This window comes from Primulina eburnea, chromosome 10 (genome assembly GCF_022965805.1).
Source record: "Primulina eburnea isolate SZY01 chromosome 10, ASM2296580v1, whole genome shotgun sequence".
In the NCBI taxonomy this organism is placed as follows: domain Eukaryota; kingdom Viridiplantae; phylum Streptophyta; class Magnoliopsida; order Lamiales; family Gesneriaceae; genus Primulina; species Primulina eburnea.
This window is the reverse complement of record NC_133110.1, coordinates 23,306,030-23,316,621: the sequence shown is the minus strand read 5'-3', so window position 1 is coordinate 23,316,621 and position 10,592 is coordinate 23,306,030.

The window sequence follows — 10,592 nt, the reverse complement described above, 5'->3', positions numbered from 1 at the left end:
CTCCGTACCTTGGTTCTAAAAAGCCCAGGGAACTACACCCTGGCTCATGGCAACACACCTCGACCATTCCCAAGTCCCGGGACATGCTCCCCGGCCCAAGGCTCCGTACCTTGGTTCTAAAAAGCCCAGGGCACAACACCCTGGCTCGGGGCAACACACCTCGACCATTCCCAAGTCCCGGGACATGCTCCCCGGCCCAAGGCTCCATACCTTGGTTCTAAAAAGCCCAGGGCACTACACCCTGGCTCGGGGCAACACTCCTCGACCATTCCCAAGTCCCGGGACATGCTCCCCGGCCCAAGGCTCCGTACCTTGGTTCTAAAAAGCCCAGGGCACTACACCCTAGCTCGGGGCAACACACCTCGACCATTCCCAAGTCCCGGGACATGCTCCCCGGCCCAAGGCTCCGTACCTTGGTTCTAAAAAGCCCAGGGCACTACACCCAGGCTCGGGGCAACACACCTCGACCATTCCCAAGTCCCGGGACATGCTCCCCGGCCCAAGGCTCCGTACCTTGGTTCTAAAAAGCCCAGGGCACTACAGCCTGGCTCGGGGCAACACACCTCGACCATTCCCAAGTCCCGGGACATGCTCCCCGGCCCAAGGCTCCGTACCTTTGTTCTAAAAAGCCCAGGGCACTACACCCTGGCTCGGGGCAACACACCTCGACCATTCCCAAGTCCCGGGACATGCTCCCCGGCCCAAGGCTCCGTACCTTGGTTCTAAAAAGCCCAGGGCACTACACCCTGGCTCGGGGCAACACACCTCGACCATTCCCAAGTCCCGGGACATGCTCCCCGGCCCAAGGCTCCGTACCTTGGTTCTAAAAAGCCCAGGGCACTACACCCTGGCTCGGGGCAACACACCTCGACCATTCCCAAGTCCCGGGACATGCTCCCCGGCCCAAGGCTCCGTACCTTGGTTCTAAAAAGCCCAGGGCACTACACACTGGCTCGGGGCAACACACCTCGACCATTCCCAAGTCCCGGGACATGCTCCCCGGCCCAAGGCTCCGTACCTTGGTTCTAAAAAGCCCATGGCACTACACCCTGGCTCGGGGCAACACACCTCGACCATTCCCAAGTCCCGGGACATGCTCCCCGGCCCAAGGCTCCGTACCTTGGTTCTAAAAAGCCCAGGGCACTACACCCTGGCTCGGGGCAACACACCTCGACCATTCCCAAGTCCCGGGACATGCTCCCCGGCCCAAGGCTCCGTACCTTGGTTCTAAAAAGCCCAGGGCACTACACCCTGGCTCGGGGCAACACACCTCGACCATTCCCAAGTCCCGGGACATGCTCCCCGGCCCAAGGCTCCGTACCTTGGTTCTAAAAAGCCCAGGGCACTACACCCTGGCTCGGGGCAACACACCTCGACCATTCCCAAGTCCCGGGACATGCTCCCCGGCCCAAGGCTCCGTACCTTGGTTCTAAAAAGCCCAGGGCACTACACCCTGGCTCGGGGCAACACACCTCGACCATTCCCAAGTCCCGGGACATGCTCCCCGGCCCAAGGCTCCGTACCTTGGTTCTAAAAAGCCCAGGGCACTACACCCTCGCTCGGGGCAACACACCTCGACCATTCCCAAGTCCCGGGACATGCTCCCCGGCCCAAGGCTCCGTACCTTGGTTCTAAAAAGCCCAGGGCACTACACCATGGCTCGGGGCAACACACCTCGACCATTCCCAAGTCCCGGGACATGCTCCCCGACCCAAGGCTCCGTACCTTGGTTCTAAAAAGCCCAAGGCACTACACCCTGGCTTGGGGCAACACACCTCGACCATTCCCAAGTCCCGGGACATGCTCCCCGGCCCAAGGCTCCGTACCTTGGTTCTAAAAAGCCCAGGGCACTACACACTGGCTCGGGGCAACACACCTCGACCATTACCAAGTCCCGGGACATGCTCCCCGGCCCAAGGCTCCGTACCTTGGTTCTAAAAAGCCCATGGCACTACACCCTGGCTCGGGGCAACACACCTCGACCATTCCCAAGTCTCGGGACATGCTCCCCGGCCCAAGGCTCCGTACCTTGGTTCTAAAAAGCCCAGGGAACTACACCCTGGCTCATGGCAACACACCTCGACCATTCCCAAGTCCCGGGACATGCTCCCCGGCCCAAGGCTCCGTACCTTGGTTCTAAAAAGCCCAGGGCACTACACCCTGGCTCGGGGCAACACACCTCGACCATTCCCAAGTCCCGGGACATGCTCCCCGGCCCAAGGCTCCGTACCTTGGTTCTAAAAAGCCCAGGGCACTACACCCTGGCTCGGGGAAACACATCTCGACCATTCCCAAGTCCCGGGACATGCTCCCCGGCCCAAGGCTCCGTACCTTGGTTCTAAAAAGCCCATGGCACTACACCCTGGCTCGGGGCAACACACCTCGACCATTCCCAAGTCCCGGGACATGCTCCCCGGCCCAAGGCTCCGTACCTTGGTTCTAAAAAGCCCAGGGCACTACACCATGGCTCGGGGCAACACACCTCGACCATTCCCAAGTCCCGGGACATGCTCCCCGGCCCAAGGCTCCGTACCTTGGTTCTAAAAAGCCCATGGCACTACACCCTGGCTCGGGGCAACACACCTCGACCATTCCCAAGTCCCGGGACATGCTCCCCGGCCCTAGGCTCCGTACCTTGGTTCTAAAAAGCCCAGGGCACTACACCCTGGCTCGGGGCAACACACCTCGACCATTCCCAAGTCCCGGGACATGCTCCCCGGCCCAAGGCTCCGTACCTTGGTTCTAAAAAGCCCAGGGCACTACACCCTGGCTCGGGGCAACACACCTCGACCATTCCCAAGTCCCGGGACATGCTCCCCGGCCCAAGGCTCCGTACCTTGGTTCTAAAAATCCCAGGGCACTACACCCTGGCTCGGGGAAACACACCTCGACCATTCCCAAGTCCCGGGACATGCTCCCCGGCCCAAGGCTCCGTACCTTGGTTCTAAAAAGCCCATGGCACTACACCCTGGCTCGGGGCAACACACCACGACCATTCCCAAGTCCCGGGACATGCTCCCCGGCCCAAGGCTCCGTACCTTGGTTCTAAAAAGCCCAGGGCACTACAGCCTGGCTCGGGGCAACACACCTCGACCATTCCCAAGTCCCGGGACATGCTCCCCGGCCCAAGGCTCCGTACCTTGGTTCTAAAAAGCCCAGGGCACTACAGCCTGGCTCGGGGCAACACACCTCGACCATTCTCAAGTCCCGGGACATGCTCCCCGGCCAAAGGCTCCGTACCTTGGTTCTAAAAAGCCCAGGGCACTACACCCTGGCTCGGGGCAACACACCTCGACCATTCCCAAGTCCCGGGACATGCTCCCCGGCCCAAGGCTCCGTACCTTGGTTCTAAAAAGCCCAGGGCACTACACCCTGGCTCGGGGCAACACACCTCGACCATTCCCAAGTCCCGGGACATGCTCCCCGGCCCAAGGCTCCGTACCTTGGTTCTAAGAAGCCCATGGCACTACACCCTGGCTCGGGGCAACACACCTCGACCATTCCCAAGTCCCGGGACATGCTCCCCGGCCCAAGGCTCCGTACCTTGGTTCTAAAAAGCCCATGGCACTACACCCTGGCTCGGGGCAACACACCTCGACCATTCCCCAGTCCCGGGACATGCTCCCCGGCCCAAGGCTCCGTACCTTGGTTCTAAAATGCCCAGGGCACTACACCCTGGCTCGGGGCAACACACCTCGACCATTCCCAAGTCCCGGGACATGCTCCCCGGCCCAAGGCTCCGTACTATGGTTCTAAAAAGCCCAGGGCACTACACCCTGGCTCGGGGCAACACACCTCGACCATTCCCAAGTCCCGGGACATGCTCCCCGGCCCAAGGCTCCGTACCTTGGTTCTAAAAAGCCCAGGGCACTACACCCTGGCTCGGGGCAACACACCTCGACCATTCCCAAGTCCCGGGACATGCTCCCCGGCCCAAGGCTCCGTACCTTGGTTCTAAAAAGCCCAGGGCACAACACCCTGGCTCGGGGCAACACACCTCGACCATTCCCAAGTCCCGGGACATGCTCCCCGGCCCAAGGCTCCGTACCTTGGTTCTAAAAAGCCCAGGGCACTACACCCTGGCTCGGGGCAACACACCTCGACCATTCCCAAGTCCCGGGACATGCTCCCCGGCCCAAGGCTCCGTACCTTGGTTGTAAAAAGCCCAGGGCACTACAGCCTGGCTCGGGGCAACACACCTCGACCATTCCCAAGTCCCGGGACATGCTCCCCGGCCCAAGGCTCCGTACCTTGGTTCTAAAAATCCCAGGGCACTACACCCTGGCTCGGGGCAACACACCTCGACCATTCCCAAGTCCCGGGACATGCTCCCCGGCCCAAGGCTCCGTACCTTGGTTCTAAAAAGCCCAGGGCACTACACCCTGGCTCGGGGCAACACACCTCGACCATTCCCAAGTCCCGGGACATGCTCCCCGGCCCAAGGCTCCGTACCTTGGTTCTAAAAAGCCCAGGGCACTACACCCTGGCTCGGGGCAACACACCTCGACCATTCCCAAGTCCCGGGACATGCTCCCCGGCCCAAGGCTCCGTACCTTGGTTCTAAAAAGCCCATGGCACTACACCCTGGCTCGGGGCAACACACCTCGACCATTCCCCAGTCCCGGGACATGCTCCCCGGCCCAAGGCTCCGTACCTTGGTTCTAAAAATCCCATGGCACTACACCCTGGCTCGGGGCAACACACCTCGACCATTCCCCAGTCCCGGGACATGCTCCCCGGCCCAAGGCTCCGTACCTTGGTTCTAAAAAGCCCAGGGCACTACACCCTGGCTCGGGGCAACACACCTCGACCATTCCCAAGTCCCGGGGCATGCTCCCCGGCCCAAGGCTCCGTACCTTGGTTCTAAAAAGCCCAGGGCACTACACCCTGGCTCGGGGCAACACACCTCGACCATTCCCAAGTCCCGAGACATGCTCCCCGGCCCAAGGCTCCGTACCTTGGTTCTAAAAAGCCCAGGGCACAACACCCTGGCTCGGGGCAACACACCTCGACCATTCCCAAGTCCCGGGGCATGCTCCCCGGCCCAAGGCTCCGTACCTTGGTTCTAAAAAGCCCAGGGCACAACACCCTGGCTCGGGGCAACACACCTCGACCATTCCCAAGTCCCGGGACATGCTCCCCGGCCCAAGGCTCCGTACCTTGGTTCTAAAAAGCCCATGGCACTACACCCTGGCTCGGGGCAACACACCTCGACCATTCCCAAGTCCCGGGACATGCTCCCCGGCCCAAGGCTCCGTACCTTGGTTCTAAAAAGCCCATGGCACTACACCCTGGCTCGGGGCAACACACCTCGACCATTCCCAAGTCCCGGGACATGCTCCCCGGCCCAAGGCTCCGTACCTTGGTTCTAAAAAGCCCAGGGCACTACACCCTGGCTCGGGGCAACACACCTCGACCATTCCCAAGTCCCGGGCATGCTCCCCGGCCCAAGGCTCCGTACCTTGGTTCTAAAAAGCCCAGGGCACTACACCCTGGCTCGGGGCAACACACCTCAACCATTCCCAAGTCCCAGGGCATGCTCCCCGGCCCAAGGCTCCGTACCTTGGTTCTAAAAAGCCCAGGGCACTACACCCTGGCTCGGGGCAACACACCTCGACCATTCCCAAGTCCCGGGACATGCTCCCCGGCCCAAGGCTCCGTACCTTGGTTCTAAAAAGCCCAGGGCACTACACCCTGGCTCGGGGCAACACACCTCGACCATTCCCAAGTCCCGGGACATGCTCCCTGGCCCAAGGCTCCGTACCTTGGTTCTAAAAAGCCCAGGGCACTACACCCTGGCTCGGGGCAACACACCTCGACCATTCCCAAGTCCCGAGACATGCTCCCCAGCCCAAGGCTCCGTACCTTGGTTCTAAAAAGCCCATGGCACTACACCCTGGCTCGGGGCAACACACCTCGACCATTCCCAAGTCCCGGGACATGCTCCCCGGCCCAAGGCTCCGTACCTTGGTTCTAAAAAGCCCAGGGCACTACACCCTGGCTCGGGGCAACACACCTCGATCATTCCCAAGTCTCGGGACATGCTCCCCGGCCCAAGGCTCCGTACCTTGGTTCTAAAAAGCCCAGGGCACTACACCCTGGCTCGGGGCAACACACCTCGACCATTCCCAAGTCCCGGGACATGCTCCCCGGCCCAAGGCTCCGTACCTTGATTATCTAAAAAGCCTAGGGAGTAGAACCCGGGCTCGAGACTCCGTATTTAACAAGGTTCGCATCTTTTAAACTCCCATCGAATATAAAATATTTGGTCCGCCAAAGATTAAGATATTGCGCAAGGTAAATTGATTTTTATAGCCCAAACCCGGGGGCAAGAATTACACAAGGAGGTATGGAAATATAAAGAAACAATCCTAAACTAAAAGAACTGCAGTAGATTCCTCCCCGGCCTTCTCAGAAGCCTTCTCGGTCTCCTTGTCGACATCATCTTCCTCTGACTTAGAGGAGTAAGATCCTCAGCTTCCTCCGAAGTTTCAGCCATCCCCCGGAGGGTGTCGTCCCGATGAGGATCTTCCCGGGAAACTTCGACTCTCAGGGACGCATTCTCGGCAGCCCGCTTCTTCTCTGCTTCAGCGGCTGCGCGGCGAGCCGCAAGATCCTTCTCCTGGGCACTTTTCTCAGCTGCCCGTCTTTTAGCAAAAGCCGCCTGCATCTCGGAATTATCTGGACAAAGAAGAAATAACGATAAGTAAATGGAGAGGGTAAAGAGAAAAAGAGCAATAAGGCGGAAGGGGGAATTACCGGGTTGAGAGCCCGAGCCCGCCACCTCATCGATTATGCGGTCTTCGAGAGCCTCAGGCTGGGGACTCAACCCATAAGTAGTCAGATTTTCATCCGAGATGAGAGTGGAGGACGAGTATTTACGCCCCTCTACCAAATCATGACTGATAAGGAAGGGCTCCTCAAATTTGTAGGTCGCGGGAAGGGAAGGTTGTGTGGGAAGAGAGGAGAGAAAGCCCGTTAGACAGGGAAGATCCCCTGAGAGTCGAATGAAGAAGTATCTTCCTTTCCACCCCTTCTGCGAAGAAGGTAAGTCATCAAGGAAACGGGTGTTTTGCCAGGCGGTCAAGGAAAAGGCATTATCCCCAAACCGACAAGAAAAATAGTAGTGAAGGATGAGAGGATTGATGAGAAAATCGTTCATGCGGAAGAGAACGAAGGTGGCAGCCATTATTCTAAAAGAGTTGGGGTGGAATTGGTTAACTGGTACACCAAAAAATTTTGCGACTGCGATGAAAAAGGGATGAACAGGAAATCTTAGACCATTCTAAATTTGGTTTCGGAAAAAAGTGGTATACCCGGGAGGGGGGTTGTTGGCTCTATCAGAAGGCCCGGGTATCAGAATAGAAAGATCGGAAGGAATATTACCTAAAGTCTTAAGTTCCCCATCCGCCCCCGAGCGCAGGGTGCTACTCAAAGAGGAGAACCAGGGAACTCCCGGGGCCTCGGCAGAAGAAGGGCCCGCGACCCGAGCTTTACCCTTACTTTTCTTTTGGGCAAGAGCTCGGGAGTGGCTAGGAATGGAGGGTTTCGAAGAAGAAGAGGGTCTGGTTGGAAGACTGTTAGTTTCTTAGCGGGTTGGGTAATAGAGCGACGGGGTGGAGGAGATTGAGAAGCATCAGAGCGAAGCGCAGCGGATTCGACACTAGGCGAACCTCGCGCATTGGCCCCAGAAGTAGAAGAAGTAGAGTTAGACATTTTATGAAGAAAGACTTACAAACTTTGAAGACAGGTGGTCGGGGAAACTGGCAGTATCAGAGGCGCACCGGAGACGGGAGAAACTTCGTGGAAGAGCTTTGAGAGGATTTTTCGCAAGGGCTTCGCCGGAGTTTCGAATTTGAAAATGATTCTCCAGAAAGAGGCGGTTAGAATTTATAAAAGAGAAAGTTGATCTGCATCGTTGATTGAAAGCAGATTGAACGGATGAAATGAATCTAGGAATCCGTGAGGATAGGCGAAGGGACACACGCCATGATTAATGTCAGGCCTACTGCTCCTCGGAATACGAAACATTACTGACCGTTGGATAGAGGAACACGTGTCATTATGATATGCTGTGTGGGTAAGCCGGAGGGTTTTGGACATCTCGGTGGGTTTTACTAGCAACTCGGGAAACCCAGAGACCCGGGATGGTAATTGCTAAGTCCGGGTAGTCCGAGACCCTGATATTATGTTACAAATTCAAAGATTTGACTAGCCCGAGAGTATGTTCTAAGTACAGGAGATACCAGATCCGGGAACCATATTTTCATCAGGTATGTCACAAGTGTAGTTTCAGTCTTAAAGATTGGGTTATCACAATTTATGGTATGTCTATTATTTCAATCCGCATAAATTAGTACAAGATTTGTTTGCAATAAGAGTAATGAAGCAGTAAAAATCAATAAAATTCCCATTACATACGATAACGGCGAAGAGTTATGGGATCCATTATATCAGATACAGAATCCTGCCACTCCGTTACCCAATTAGTTAACTCATGAATACGGAGGTTGACGAAGGATTCATCCTTCATTATCTTGTCTAAAGCACGCCATTCTTTCCATAGCATCATGTGCAGCAGAACCTCGTCATCAACCAGATCTGTTACCCGGTTTACTGCAAACTCTCGGGTATACTTCCTCGCTCTTGTTCTTTGTACTCGAGTAGTGGCGAGACGATTGCGGTAGGTATAATCCAAGTCGTAAACCTTGTCTCGTACGGCCATGACCTTCGCCCATATGTGCTGTTCAATTTTCTTCTTCAACTCTTCCACATGAGGACGCATTTCCGGAGTCACCAGGACATGTGTATTGCTGCAGGCACTGGAACCACTTGAACTTGACATTTTGGATTGAGGGTCATTCTACATCTGTACCCTCTTATTTATAAGCAAACGTCCTTAAATATGGAGGAAAGTCCAAGGGTCTCAGTCAGTCGAATCGTCTCCTTTATCATTCAAAGGCGAGTTGATCGAAACCGTCCAATCTAGACAAATGGACGATCAGGATGCCCCTCGTAAATTGTTCCAGGTAGCCGAAAAGGTGGACACAACTATCGATGTCACGGCATCATTATAACCTCGGAGGGGTAGGGGTACTCCTCCTACGAGCCTTTTAATGTTAATAATTATATTACTATGATACTCCGTTATATAGGTGAGGTATCCTAAGCCCGGTATTTTGTTTTATCACCCAAGAGATTCGAGGCCGGGATACCCCATCTTAAATCCGGAGAGTTTTAGATCTCATTTTTGTAAAGTGCTTATCAGTTGATTGTTTATCAATTGGGGCAGTTAATTGAAAGAAGGTGATAGTAAAGTGCGAATGATAAAGTAAAACAAGATTTCATTTATTAGGGGAAGGGTCCACCTGTTACATTACAGAATTCCTTCTCAACCAAAATCATCCATTTGGCAAGAAATGTCTTTACCGAGCTACCGGTAAACGCCTTGACAAAACTATCCGAAGAGAGAAGCATCTGCAGGATCCTCCGTTCCTTGTAGAGCATCAGTTGAAGGATGTAGCGGTCTTCGAAGAGATTTTCCGTATTGGGAAGCTGCAAGCGTTCCCGATATTTGGCCAGTTTGGCCACCAGTTGAGGAGTGATAGCCTCCTCCCATTCGTGTATCATTTCAAACCCTTGCAGTTCCTCCCAATAATGAAGGATTTGGTGGAAGACCTCATCTTCCAACTCAGACTTGCGCTTCTCAAGGGCGGCTTGCATAAACTCTGCTGCCATATCAGGAGCTTTTGAACTACTGGAACTTGCCATGGTATGCCCTGAATATGGAATTGTTGGGTTGACATAGAATAGGCAAGCCATCCATTATATACATGAAAGGTAATCAATCTCTACTGTAGATTCAAACCCAATCGAACGATCAGAAAAGCCTATGAAATCGTGCGTACAGGTGAAGAGACGTGTACAGATATCGAGGAAGCATGCTCATCATTATCTCAGAATTTGAAGAGATTTTTCGGCGGCGTCCTTACTAATGCAGGCGTAATGATGTGTTTGATTAGTTTTCTCGGAAATAGTAAATGTCAGATATTGAGGCATCAAGAGTATGGGATACAAGATACTTGGAAAAAGTTCTCTCACTCGATATTTATTCGTAATTTCAATCAAAGAGTGAACGGAGAGGATTGAACCGGGACAGCGAGTCAAGCTCTAGCCCGACTATTTTAGGGATGGGTGGTGATACCCCGATAAGGAAATGGGTTCGTTCACCCGGTACCCATATGTACAACCCGGGGTATCGGGTCGTTGTGTGAACGCCCGGGTAAATCTTCCTTTCCCGGGTGTGATGACTTTATCCGCAGTCCTTTTCCAATAACCCGGGTCCTCATAGAGCTAGCCGTGTGCTTCTCAGCTCTCCGGGCACAATCACTTGGGCAACCTCGAGAAGTGAACTGCACTTGAGTGTGATTAATACAGGCGATCTAATCTGTCAGAGCAACTTGGGCTTGGAGTGTCCGAGAAGTCATCAGACTTGGATTTGGAGTGTCCGAGAAGTCATCAGAAGCTAGTATGGTAAACCGACTTAGTAGATGACACGAGAATCGAGGTAACTACCCATTCCTCTCCTATAA